The 13,826-nt window shown below is 53.1% G+C and overlaps 1 protein-coding gene across 1 annotated transcript in view; it reads right to left on the bottom strand.

The window, feature by feature from the left end:
- LOC146839625 (membrane-spanning 4-domains subfamily A member 4A-like) overlaps positions 1-10,026 on the bottom strand; it is a 174,183-nt gene extending 164,157 nt beyond the window's left edge. The window contains exon 1 of the mRNA XM_085651709.1: positions 9,891-10,026. The gene's annotated coding sequence lies outside the window, so the exon portion shown is untranslated. The remainder of the gene's footprint in view (positions 1-9,890) is intronic.
- Positions 10,027-13,826: the final 3,800 nt, after the last annotated feature.

The following is a 13,826-nucleotide window of genomic DNA, read 5'->3' as shown; positions in this document are numbered from 1 at the left end:
GGAGGGGGGGACAAGGGTACAAATGCCTTCCCCCCGCCCACTCTGCAGCCTCTTGACCGCTGCCCGTCTCACTGTTTGGGTCGTGCCATGAGCTGCCAAAAATGTTAAGGTTAGTCGTTACCTGCATCCTCTCACCCCCCCACCTGGCCCGCCTTTTCCCTAAAAAAGGTGTCTCTCCCGCTGCATGGTGGGGAGCCCAGGTGGGGCACTGTCCAGGGCTCCTCCTGCGTGGTGGGGCCGGGTACTGAGGGGTGGTGGTGCTGGGTGCGAGGGGTCGTAGACCACGAGACAGCTCCCACGAGGCTGAGGCCTATAGTGCCGGGGCGTACCCGCTGCCGGTTCTATGCATTTACCAAGGGCCTAACGGATCCTTCAGCCTCCATGAGGCTGATGCCCCTCTTGCAGTGCGTCCCGTGCTCACGGCATCTCCCCAGGGCCTCCCATTCCTGGCGGGCCCTGATCGACTCTTGTGGCCTGCGCCACATGGTATTGAGCAAGGGTGCGGGCGGGCCTTGCTTCCCGGGGGACTAGTCTTGGGCCAGGGGTAGCAGCGAATCTCGGCGTCACGTTTGCACCCCATACTTGGCGGAAGATTGCTGGGCCAGGCTGCAGGCCCGATCGTCCCTGGTTCACGGCGGCACGAGGCTCTTGCTGGGTGGACAGTGATCCTCCGAGGCACCCCTGGGGGGGAGGGGTAGCAGCGACTCTCTACAGAGTGCCCCCCCGTGGGTGGTGGTTGCCTCGGGCCATGCGAGCTTACGGAGCCCTACCAGGTCCTCCCCGCCACTCTAACGATCATGCTGCTCCTCCGGAGGGAATCTGGCCCGGCCAACGCGGTTGCCGCCTACCTCCGAGCATTGTGGCTGTTAAACTCAGGCTGCTGAGCAAGCATTAAGCGCTGTACAAAAAGCATCACTCTTGGTGCCTTTTGAAACATTGGTCCTCAAAGAAGGTAGACAACTATGCTGGAGCACTCGCGAGCGTGTCCGTGTGAGCCAGTGCACACTGGCAGCTCCCTGGGGGTTTAGCCACGGCGTCTCACACGGGCCACCCCGGGCACCGAGTGGTCCTGGGGGCCTGGGGGGGCGCTAGCTGGTCCTCAGCATGCCTTTTGCCCGTCCTGCATTTGGCAGCAGGCCGCAGCAGCAGGGAAGGAGGTCGATACGTCAGCTTTCCCGCGGGCTGCCCCTGGCCCAGAGGTGGTGGGAGGGGGCGCCAACTGTCTTCAGCACCCGCTCTCAGCCTGTCCCAGGTGGGGGCACGGAGCCTCCCCCCCCCCCTATGTTTAGGGGGGAGCCAGGGCCTTGGCAGCAGGGTCGGGGGTAGGCCTGGGCTGCGACGGGTAGGAAGAGTGGGTTGAGCAACAATGCATGCCGCCTGGCGGCAGGATTCCCGCCCCAGGGGCATGCAGAGGCTTCGGTCCACGGCTGGGGCGCCACGCGGCAACCTCTGCCCCAGCCGTGGACCGAAGCCTCAGCAGGTCGGTAGGAGCGCCAAGGCTTGGGTCCCTCGCGTAGGGCCCTGTCTCTCCGGCGATCAGGCCGCACAGGGGGACGTAGGCTTTGTGTGGGCCGAGAGGGTGAGTGACACTGTGGGTTTGACCCCTGTCAGGGGAGCCGATGGCCAGGCAGACCCAGCGACTTGGGGGTGCCCCGGCGATGTGTGCCTAGGCCGACGCCGCCTGTCCCCCCCCCCTGCACGCCCAGAGACAATGACGGGGAACTCCGAAACTGGATCCAGATGGAGCCAGGAATGGCTGGTTGGCATACTACCAGTGTGGGTGGGACAGAGATCACCAGTAGGGGGCTTGCTCCTGTCCAGGGTATTCCGACACCTTGTGCATTGTCTTGTGTTGGGGCACAGTGCAGGTGCACTCCCCACTGGCCGATATTAGTGTAACTGTAGCTGAGGGCAAGTAGTGTATGTTCACCAATTTCCCTCTGCACTGTGGCAGCACCTTGAGATCCTCACGGGTCAATCCTGATTGATTGTCAGGAATGTAATGACTGCGGATCGTGTAGTGCGAGGAGAGGGCAAAGGGTGCGTAACCAATGAGAGATCGCAGTGGTGGAAGGCACAGAGTACAGCGGCACCACTGTGATCTGAGGTGCGGAGAGGCGCACTGACTTCCAGTGTCCTACTCCAGACACAAACTGATCTCGGTGGCAGCTGATAACGAACAGCACAGCAGCACCCATGTGTCTTCATATTTAAGGAGCCGAGGACCCCGTAGCTTTTCTCCGGGGAGTATTTACTTACAAGCGTTCAGAGTATTAGTAAGCACCTCTTTCCCCCTGGGTGGTAGTTTTGAGTAACTGATCTCAAACAGCATCTACACCCCAGCAGTCGGGCACAATTTTCAGTTATTGAGACTCAAGTTGTCTCGTCGTGTGAAGACAAAAATAAACACAACGCGTCTTTGGTCAGTGCATGCTGCACCAATGCATGTCTTTAACCAAAGCAGGCCATCCGCAAGAGATCGCCCAATGGATTCCCTGGTACGCACTGTGCCGTCCCTGAGTCCTTGGAGCGCCCAGACAGCGCGGTTTGCCTAGGAAGCAGCTTCGCACCCGGTGAAATTATGTCACATATTTGGCAAGAAAACATCGCGGGCACCATAAAAAAACTTGAAAATTACCATCCCCAAGAGCCACCCTGGCATATTTCAGCCTTGGTGAAGACAGTGCATTTGGGGGCAAGGGTAATGTTTTGCATGGGTAGGCTGGCAAGTTCTCATGAAAAATATGCACCCACCGTCAGCAGACCAAGCCCGGATGAACAGTATTCCCTCCTGCTTGGCACGCGTATGAACTCGTTCGTTAGGGTTGTGGTTTGTGTGAGGTTGGACTAAGGGGTTGCCCTTCAGTGAGGTAATAGGAGACGTTTTAAGTCATGCCACTTGCAACCACCGCAAGGGCCCTGGCTTGCTGTAGGTGCAAGGCCAGGGGTGGGTTTATATATATGGCTGCAATGACAGAGAAGGGTGAACCATGCGGCGCGAATTGGGAAACATTCAGCATAATGTTTCAACCCAATGACCATGACAGAGAAACTGTTCAGGTCTGAATCATTAGGCCACAGGGGGGCACGCCAGAATAATTCTAAACCTGCAGGGGCACATTTGTATAGGTGCATGCAAATCATGCCGTCTTACATTATGGTATCCCGGGCCCTGACAGATTAATGTATAAGCAAGGACCAATAAATCAAGCCCTCTCGTTTGATTTGATTTCCTCCAATCGTCTGGAGAGGAAAACTTTGATGTTAAACAATAGGCCCAGGTACTAGTCGGCATCTTTGATGGTCTTGTTTATGCGCCAACCACCCTTCCAGTTGATCCTTTTGCCAGTGTGGTGAGGCTGGCTGGCCTTTCAGGATTCATTCTTACATTATTGGCTGCGCATTAGGGAGTCCAGCTGGATGCAGTGTATGTTGCAGGCCAATTCCAATTTGATCAAATATCCTCTGAGTTTGGAGGGGCACTGTCTGTTGTAAAGGTTGGGGGCCATGTCAGCCACATAGAGATTAAAAGTTGTGGGCAAGGACACAACACAGTTTAGACCTATTGTTGGGGAGGGTAGAAACACAGATGTGTAGCGTATTTGAAAATCCTATGAAGGTACTACTTCCTTGGCTCAGTCTGATCGGTTCAGAATGGCGGAATGTCCCTAGTGAATTATTATGATCCAACGCCTAAGTGAGAGCCTCTAGTGCAGGGCCAGAATCATTAGGCGACTGCAGCACGGCAAAGGTCTTTTAAGGCACTGGTGAAAATGGTGCATGCTAAGTAGTTCTTTAGGCCCACCCCCTGGCAAGGATGGCAAGCAGGGGTCACACTGGGGAACGAGCTATTACCGGCCAGTCTTTTGAGCAACTAACCAGCATGAAATTTTGAGAGAGGCTGCTGAGTGGCCCTAGGATTGTTTGCCTCGTTTCGGGGCCAGTGATGGTTACTTTTCAGGGTAAGGTTCGAATCTTAGTTGCGTTTGGATACTTTGACAGGTTGCCCTTACTCATGCTACACGGCGATAAAGTTGTAATTTTTTGGAGTGTTGAACTAGGTTGTACCTTTCAAGGAACTCATTAGTTCTTGCAGTCCCTTTATTGCAGAACATAGGAATTTTTAACATTCAAGGAAGCCATTATTAGCAGGAAGGTATTGAACCACGGAGAGCCAATGGTTGTGGGTTCTTGCACAACAGTAGTAATGGAACTACATTTCTTTCGACAGGCCCGAGCACATACACTTGTAATAAAGGTTAGCAGCAACTTCAGCCAGTGGGGTGTTTATATGGTATGAAGCTGCCCCTCCCGAAGCCTGAGACACAAACACGGCGCTCCTATAGAATGAAGACTTGGGGGTTCTATGTTTATGCCTAGGAAATCAATATTTTCCCCTAGTACTTAGCTTTGCATAAGAGGAGAATTTTCATGCAACAGCACTTTGTTAAATTAGGAACCGTGGAGAGCGTGCTTCAGCTATATCTGACAATAGACTCATCCCCATACTCAGGCCCATGACGAGGTGCACGGGTAACATTTTGTTCCCTTATACAGTATTTATTTAGTGGTTAAACAGGACTAAGGGGGATACCTTTGGCAGTATTTCCATGCCTGAACGTACGTAGGGATGAAGTAACAGTGTCCCAGGTTGCGCAACATGATATACTTTTGTACAGGAAGTTTGTTAAAAGGTTCATTTGGTCTAACAGTGCCAGGTTAACGGGGACGACTTGTACAAGAAACAAACATGAGTGGTTCCCAACACTGTTGGTTAAAAGGGATGTTGTCAAGAGCAGAACTCAAACTAATTAGCATTAAACACATGATGGAGATTATTTAAGCGACATGCATAAAGCTGTAAATGTGCTGCTAAAGGGATGGCATGCCAAGGGAGATATCTTCCATATTTCATTGGATCCCCTCAATCCAACACGCCTAAAGTAAACGGAGGATGCCTGATGAAGTTGTTAGACCTGCTATTAGTTAATAAAAACACCAGGTACTGTGAATTAGTCATTTGTACTCAAATCATAGGTACTTCCAGGGCACATGTTGTTCAATACATACACCTTTGGACAGGACTGCCCCCTCCCCCCTCGAGCAAAGGGAAGTAAAACGCTATATGGGTTGGCATGCTTTTGCAGACGTTGGTGGTTAGCTCGCACACATGGGTGTTCGGCTGAGTTTGGGGGCAGGTTAGCATGCTTCATCTTGTCACTTCTTTGTCAGAGCCAGCAGACCCCCCCCTAGGGTGACTGCGCGCTCAAATACACGTCATGTTGGAGGTAGGTCCAGGATGAAAGGTTGTGCTGGGTATCTTTCCAAGGGGCACGTCGGGTTGAGCAGTACATAATTTTAAAGTACAACCGGGGATCCCCTCATTTATGTCAAATCCTGCTTATTTGTTGTTTCCGCAAAGTTTGGGACAGGTTAACTAGCCGCATCTTGTCGCGGTGGGTTTGATGTTTGGTCGGGTCCATTGACTGATTACAGCCATTTTTGCTTGTTATATCTGGGCATGCAGGAATGCCAGGCAAGATTCTAGCAAAGGCAGTTAGCGGTACTTATGGGGTATGTGATATTTTATCTCACTGGCAGGCCGCCATGCAAGGGGACCATGTACCTAGGTCACACACATCAGACAGAGGTGCCCAGTGGAAGCATGGGGGGACTGCACAGAACAGGACACTGCACAGGTTAGATGCCGGTGAACTGTGGCTGCACTGCTGCACATGGCAAAGTAAACCTAGACTGATTCACATGCGGGTTATGGTGGTGGTGGTCACTACCTCTTTTCTCAGGATCACTCCCTGTTGGGCTTATCTAACGATCACCTTAATAGGCTTTAAATTTACAGCCTTTCTGGTCTCTGCCATACTGTGAGTAGGTTAGCAATGGACTTTAATAAGTGCTGCAACGGCCCTCTAATGCGATAGTACTGCATCTAGTTTACCGGTGCTATTTGTACCATCATTAGCACCAGCAGCGGCTCACAGGGGTAGCACTAAAGCTTCCTTTTATTTCGCCTGGGATTGGAGCTGGCAATGTCATCAAACTTTGCAGCCAGAAACGGATTAGGCAAAGACATACCACTGATGGTGCAACGGGCACTCAGCGTTAGAACCAGCTTAGTTTCAACATAATCCTGGTATACCGTCAGTGATAAATGTAAGGTCGTGGGCTACACACAAATAGGCACTTTCTGTCATTTGGGGCGTGAGTGTGCCATTCCCAAGAGAGTGCGGGTTGCCTGGTTAGTGCTGATATGGATGGAGCACTTATACGGACAACTACCAGAGCACATTTTGCAGTCATAGTTAAGGTTAAATTGATTATATCGTTGGCATGCTAGCAGTTGCTTCAGTTAAACGAATTTACCTTGGGAGTTGTCAGACAACATTCGGACTGCAATGGTGGTGGTTAGCCGGTTGGCAGGCCTTTTAGATGTGGGTTTCTAGCTCAGGCATGTCCAAGTATGGGTTATGGCGCCTCAAGTCTGCCCTGGGATACAAGTTCACAGGCAGGTGGAGCGGCGGAACTGAAAGGGGCTTGGGTTCGATTGCTGGTCACAGGTTCAGATCCTGGGAAGTCCACTTAGCAGTTCATCCTTCTGAGGTCGATGAAACGAGTACCATTGAGTTGAGTAACAATAACATGTGCAAATTCTCCCACGCTTTAGCCTTAGCTGGCAGCCATGCAGGTTGTGGAAATGGTCATCCAACAAGTGTGCTATGGGCCATAAGATTGGGGGAAACCCCTGGGTTAAGCACAAATGGGCTACAAAGTATTAAAGAACACTTGCATTCCCAGTGTTCAAAAAAGGGCATGTATTTAGACATATGGTTCCCCTCTGGTTCACACGGTCCTGTCTGCTCCCTGGTATACTAGCAGAAGTTTGGGAGGATAAGGTGTCACCTAGGGTGGTGACTGGCTGAATGCCATCCTGGGCGCATATACATGTAGGGCTGGGTGAGACAGGTACCACGGATACTGGTTCCCCCTGCGAGTTGCAGACTCAGCAGGACATGCTAACAGGTGGGGCGATGGGAATCCCAAGGCATTTAAAGGGACAGCCGGCCGTAAGCCACCCTGGGAGGGGTGGTGTAATTGTGCAGGCACTGGAACAGCTTCTGTAGAAGGAGCGGCCCGGGCGGGGTGTGTGTCTCCCCTCTCACCACTGGGGTCTGACAGCTGGGAAGCAATGATTTGACTTTCCAGGGTAGGAGGGCCCTGCTGCCAGAATTGAATTCTCCCTGGTGTAAGTTATGCATCCATCCCTGAACAGAGGGGTTTTGGGTTTTATCAGTCTAAAGTCCACATGGAGTTTAGAAAGGATGGGGGCACCTGTCCAGAAGGGGCATGCTGGCCTCCGTTTCTGTATGGGCTTGGACTTGTTTTGGCTGGACCTGGAAGAGGCCCAGTAATCAGCAGGGTGTAGGTAAAGATGCCTACCTTGGTGGGTGGCCCTGGTTGTGACGGTGGCCACCCCCAGAGATGTGGAGGAGTTACAGGGCGATCCAGAGTCTGCAAGGTACAGAAGGGTACTATATGCAGCAGCACAACAAGGGTGCTAGCCAAGGATACCCAGGGATGTCTTAGCATTGTCCCCTAGAAGAACGACGGCGCCCCGTTAGTTCTACGGGCGGTTGTGGGTCTGAGCAACCGGGGGCTGCCTGGAACGCTCTGCCCACCATTTGGGGGGCGTGAGTAAGGGCGTGGACTGGCGGTCCACTGATGGAAGGGGTGGCCCCTCCCAAATTTGGTAACCACCGATTGGCAACAGCCACGGTGTCATTTGGCTCATCAAGTGGGCAGGCGGCATAGGGGCTGGCCTGCCCTTGGATCGCCCGTAATATAACCCACCATGTTGGCATATCTGTTATGCAAATAAACCTGCAGCAATTTTCTCCACTAACAAGGTGTCTTGTGGTTTATTTATGTATGTTGCTCTATTAGAACTGAGGAGTGCTGCCGATATTGGGACTATGTCCTTTACAGTGGCAATAGCTTAAACTCTTGAAAATGCAAGACCTGTTGCATTTCAAATGCTTGTTTAAATGGGCTGAAAAGTTGTCTGATCCGCCAACGATGCTCCACGGTGGTGTGACCGAAGTTAGCTCTAGCAAAAAAAAAGACTGCCCATTAAACTCTCTCTTAGAATTAGGTTAGGCTTTTTCATAAATTGCTTGTCGAAGGAGTAAACTATCAAAATATACAAAAATAACTCTAGGGTTATCAGGCTCTGTAGCTCGCTGTTCTTTTTATTATGAAGGGGAAACGGTGAACTCGTTGAATCTCGAAGTCCCAGGGCCATTGAGCAATCTGGGGGAATGCCCCTTTCAGTAGATTCACCATGAAGGATTGGACATCACTGCCCTTTGACCCTTCTGCAAAACCAAGGAATCAGGAGGTTGTTCCTTGCTGTCCATGCCTCACTGGGCGGGAGCTAATTCCCCGGGTCCAATGGTCTACTGTGCAGTCCAGTCCAGTACAGACACTTCCTGTTAATGTTGGGACATGTCTCGCTGACGTGTAGTGGCACCAACAGCCCTGCACATCCCAGACTGCAAAGAAAAACATGGCTTGGGTGAGCTGCTCGCTCATGGAACTAGGGCACAAATGTACGAAACACTGATCTGCCACCCCTGTTGGAAGCAGAGACGTTTTAAGGCATGGGCGAAGTGGGCCAAGGCCCCCAATTTTTCGGGGGGAGGGCTGATAGATGCAGCTCTGTTCTGCGGAGAGTCTTGCCCTGAATACCTTGAATAATTCTTATACAAATGGTTTTAAATACCATTTTTCTTGAATTTACTTTTAATGTGGGTGATGTGAGAGAATCTATTTGAAGACATTTTGCAGAAAAATGTGTTTATGTTTCATGCTTCATCCATAAAAAACGCTTTTTTAGGTCAAAACAGGACCTCACATATGAGTAATGGGAGGTGTCACGGAAATTATTTGCAGTAATATTAGTCGGCCGCTGCTGTGTTACAATATTGAAAACACACGTCACTATACCTGATTATTAGATGTAAACACATTAAAAATTTGGACAAGTGTCTATCTGCACAGCCAGTGAGGTGGCCACAGAGGGTATGAAAGAGCTGACACTGGACCATAAATTCAAAGCTGAACAAGGGCCCCCAAAACACATTGAGCCCAGGGCCCCTAAAATCCTTAAGATGTCCCTGGTTGGAAGCGGATACAATTGTGCTGCCTTTCAACCAGATTTTGGTGGCAAAACATTGACACATACGTAAGAAAGCCATCCTTGCTAATCGCAAATCTTGCGCCCTTCAAAAGCCACTCAGCGATTCTGTAACCTGTGCCCAAATGGCAAAAAAAGGGTTCAGAGCATCCGAAAAACCACTGAGCGGAAGCAAACCCGGCGGCTTAACGAGTTGCAGGCTGTGCGACCACCTAATGGCTTTGTGCCGCTGGCCCCCTGGAAACCTGTGTGCTCGGGTTTAGCACACGTTTGGGGTAAATTAATTTCCACAATAACTTGCATTTAAGTGGAGAAAGATTTGTGTGAGACAGTGCTGCAGGTAAGCCATTGTGGCCCTCCTGATGCCACTGATGGCATGGTCACGCGCTGGCACCGGGGTCACTCGGGGTGGTACTTCTGCAAGGGCAGGACTGGTGGCATGGCCGGGCTGGGCAAGTATTTCCCGATGGGCTGTGGACTCGAATAGTGTGCGTCCGGTTTGATGGTTCGGACCTGAAGTTTTTTGGTTTCTATCCCTGCATCACCAGGACGGCTATGAGGCACACCTCCGGGCTCAGGCTGCAAGAGCCAAGCCACAGTCCGTCCGCTGTCTCTGGAAGGCTGGTGGGGCTGGGAGCTACAACCACGTTGGCTAAGAGACAACCTGCCAACCTCTTACCTGCCAGACCCGTGCACGAGCCCCGAGGTCTCCTGATGCTGGTGCAGCCCCAGTCGTCCCACGGATAACTCAAACCTGGGCATTGACGCTACAGCTGTGCGCACCCTCCTATCCACGTCTGCCGGGGCACGTGACTGGAAGGCCTGGGCGGGGAGAACGTGGTGCGTGCGGCTGCTAGGGTAGGGCCGGCCAGGTATTCCCTGGATGCTGTCGGGTCCTGTGCGCTGCATGCGTCGGTACCAGCTGAGACACGCTGCCAAGGCTGTGCCATGTGTCCCAGCACTGCAGGGGTTGGTAACAGCTGAGACACGCTGCCAAGGCGTCGCCATGTGTCCCAGCACTGCAGGGGTTGGTAACAGCTGAGACACGCTGCCATGTGTTCCTGCACTGCATACGTTGGTACCAGCTGAGACACGCTGCCAAGGCTGCACCATGTGTCCGAGCACTGCAGGGGTTGGTAACAGCTGAGACACGCTGCCATGTGTTCCTGCACTGCATACGTTGGTACCAGCTGAGATACGCTGCAGGACTGTGTCGTGTCCCTGCACTGCAAGGGCTAGTACCAGATGAGGCACGCTGCAGGACTGTGTCGTGTCCCTGCACTGCAAGGGTTAGTACCAGATGAGGCACGCTACAGGACTGTGTCGTGCCCCTGCACTGCAAGGGTTGGTACCAGCTGAGACACGCTGCCAAGGCTGCGCCATGTGTCTCTGCACTGCAAGGGTTGGTAACAGCTGAGACACGTTGCCAAGGCTGCGCCATGTGTCCCAGCACTGCAGGGGTTGGTAACAGCTGAGACACGCTGCCAAGGCTGCACCATGTCTCCCAGCACTGCAGGGGTTGGTAACAGCTGAGACACGCTGCCATGTGTTCCTGCACTGCATAAGTTGGTACCAGCTGAGACACGCTGCAGGACTGTGTCGTGTCCCTGCACTGCAAGGGCTAGTACCAGATGAGGCACGCTGCAGGACTGTGTCGTGTCCCTGCACTGCAAGGGTTAGTACCAGCTGAGACACGCTGCCAAGGCTGCGCCATGTGCCCCTGCACTGCAAGGGTTGGTACCAGCTGAGACACGCTGCCATGTGTTCACCACACGGTGCAGGTGTTGAGTGCAGCTGAGACACGCTGCAGGGCTGTGTCATATGTTCCCTGCACTGCAAGGGTTGGCACCGGCTGAGATACACTGCCAAGTGTTCACTGCACGCTGCAGGTGTTGAGTGCAGCTGAGACACGCTGCAGGGCTGTGTCATGTGTTCCCTGCACTGCAAGGGTTGGCTCCAGCTGAGACACGCTGCAGGGCTGCGCCATGTGTCCCTGCGCTACATAGGTTAGCACTGCTAACCTATGTAGCGCATAGTGCCTCAGCTGCTGCTAACTTAGCAGCAGCTGAGGCACGCCGTCACGTGTTCACTGCACGCTGCAGGTGTTGGGAGCAGCTGAGACACGCTGCAGGGCTGTGTCCTGTTCCCTGCAGTGCATGCGTTAGTACCAGCTTAGACACGATGTCCGGGCTGTGCCACGTGTTCCCTGCACTGCACACGTTGTTGCCAGCTGAGACATGCTGCAGTGCTGCGCCATCTGTCCCTGCACTGCAAGGGTTAGTACCAGCTGAGACTCGCTGTCATATGTTCACTGCACGCTGCAGGTGTTGAGAGCAGCTGAGACACGGTGCAGGTCTGTGCCATGTGTTCCCTGCACTGCATGCGCTAGTACCAGCTCAGACACGATGTCAGGGCTGTTCCATGTGTTCCCTGCACTGCACACGTTGGCAACAGCTGAGACACGATGCAGGGCTGCGCCATGTGTACCTCCACTGCAAGGGTTGGCAGAAGCTGAGACAGGGCTGCGCCATCTGTACCTGCACTGCAAGGGTTGGTACCAGCTGAGACACGCTGTCATGTGTTCACTGCACGCTGCAGGTGTTGAGAGCAGATGAGGTACGCTGCTGGGCTGCGCCATGTGTCCCTGCACTGTAAAGGTTGGCAGCAGCTGAGGTACGCTGTCACGTGATCACTGCACACTGCAGGCTGTTGAGAGCAGCTGGGACACGCTGCAGGGCTGCGCCACGTGTCCCTGCACGGGAGCTGTGTCACTGTTTGCTGTGGCGCCGTATGCAGTGAAGGACAGCGCAAGACTCATACACTGACGCACAGCATGCCATGGAACCAGCTGGCGCCGATGCAGCATTACCAGCACTGCTTTGAGATCACAGTGTATAACTGTGAGATTTGGGAGACAAGGGCCCCCCTCATCCCTTTCTGCAGGAGTGTCTAATTTTGGGAGTGCTCCCCAGCTCCAACCCCCATTCTTGGAAAGTGCACCTCGGGTCCACCAGCTGCCCCCCAGGCACCAAGGTCCACAATATATGTAGATTTTGGATTTCTGAAATATTTGAGGTTTGTCTGAACGCTTCAAAACAGGGTTTGGAGTCCATATATGGGTCCATGTGCCAAGAAGGAGGCGCAATGGTGTTTGTGCGAATTCTAGCACTTGTATCAATAAAGGGAGAAGTACAAACGGCGCTCAATACTGCACCACAAGGTGCCCTATAACAGAAACTGCAAGGGGGCGCAATAAGCAGTTGTGTTTTTTTAAACACTGGGGCATTTTGGTACTGCAGAAGCGGCACCAGACGATTGTACTTCCCCTTCTATATTATGGGTTGCACTCCCTCCCAAGGAGGGATTCCCTCATTGGTATCGATCGGAGTGCAGGCTCGCTCTGGGTACTACAATTTTCAAGAAAGTATTCCAATCCACCACAGAACCAGCAAAATCTTCACAAACAGATCACCCTGCATGTACTATTCAACTGGCTTTTCTCTAAATTTGGGAAAATCATTAGTGAATGACACAAGATCACCTAAGCTCGAAAGTACATAGACATAACCTCCATCAGGTACTTGCGGCTGTCACGGGCCTGCCACCACGTGGTGCTGACTGGGGTTGCACAGGGTTAGTGGCACCTGGAGTATTGCGGCCGGCACAGGCACCCCGCCACGGGACGGTGACTTTGGGTGCACTGAGTCAGTGGCACCTTAAGCTGCTGAGCGGGTGGGCACCCTGCGATGATGCCCCGTCCCGGCGGTCCGGACAGCTCAGGTTTTGTATGCCCTGCTGGACCGCAGTGTAGGCCAGAGCCAGCGGGAGCGCGGGCCTACCGCCACTTGACGTCGCTCCCGGGATCCCAGAATTAGTGGCACCCATTGGGCTAAGCAGGTGTGCAGCCTGTGATGAGGCAGGGTGCCCTGGTATGTCCTCTGCCATGGAGTAATCAAGACCTAGCACCAAACGTGAGACCTGGTGGCCTGCGGAGCGGGACAACATGGTGTGGAGTGTGCCATGTCCGCGGGCCCCGGGCTTGTGGCCTGCAATGGCACGTGGTGGGACCTCCTGTCTGCACGCCGGTGGCGGAAGGTGAGCAGTGAGGCCTGGGTGTGCATGGGCGGGCATGCTCCAATGGGCGGCGGGAAGGGCTGGGGTGCCTCTGCCTGGATGTGCATGGGTGGGCAGGCGATGTTGTCTTGTGCAATTGTGTGTACTGTGTCAAACATGTATCTGGACTCTGTTTCCGATGACGGCTCTGTCTCAGATGTGTGACCTAATGGACTGCACTAAATGCCTGCAAGTGGTTTGAAACACACTAGTGGCAGCAGGTGAGCTGTGTTGCCTGGGTGCGCAGGGGCGGTGCTCTCTCTCTCTCCCACTCTCTTCTTCTTCCCTCTCTCTCTCTCCCTCTCTTCCTCTCTCTATCTCTCTCTCCCACTCTCTTTTTCTTCTCTCTCTCTCCCTCTCTTCCTCTCTCTCTCTCTCCCACTCTCTTCTTATTCTCTCTCGCTCTCTTCCTCTCTCTCTCCTTCGCTCTCTCTCTATCCATTGATGTGCGCAGGACACACCTTCTAATCATGATTTTTGTCTTTCAGTCTGTGACCTACGC

This window comes from Triturus cristatus, chromosome 4_1 (genome assembly GCF_964204655.1).
Source record: "Triturus cristatus chromosome 4_1, aTriCri1.1, whole genome shotgun sequence".
Classification (NCBI taxonomy): Eukaryota; Metazoa; Chordata; class Amphibia; order Caudata; family Salamandridae; genus Triturus; species Triturus cristatus.
The sequence above is the reverse complement of the archived record's forward strand: the minus strand, read 5'-3'. Positions and strand labels throughout refer to the sequence as shown.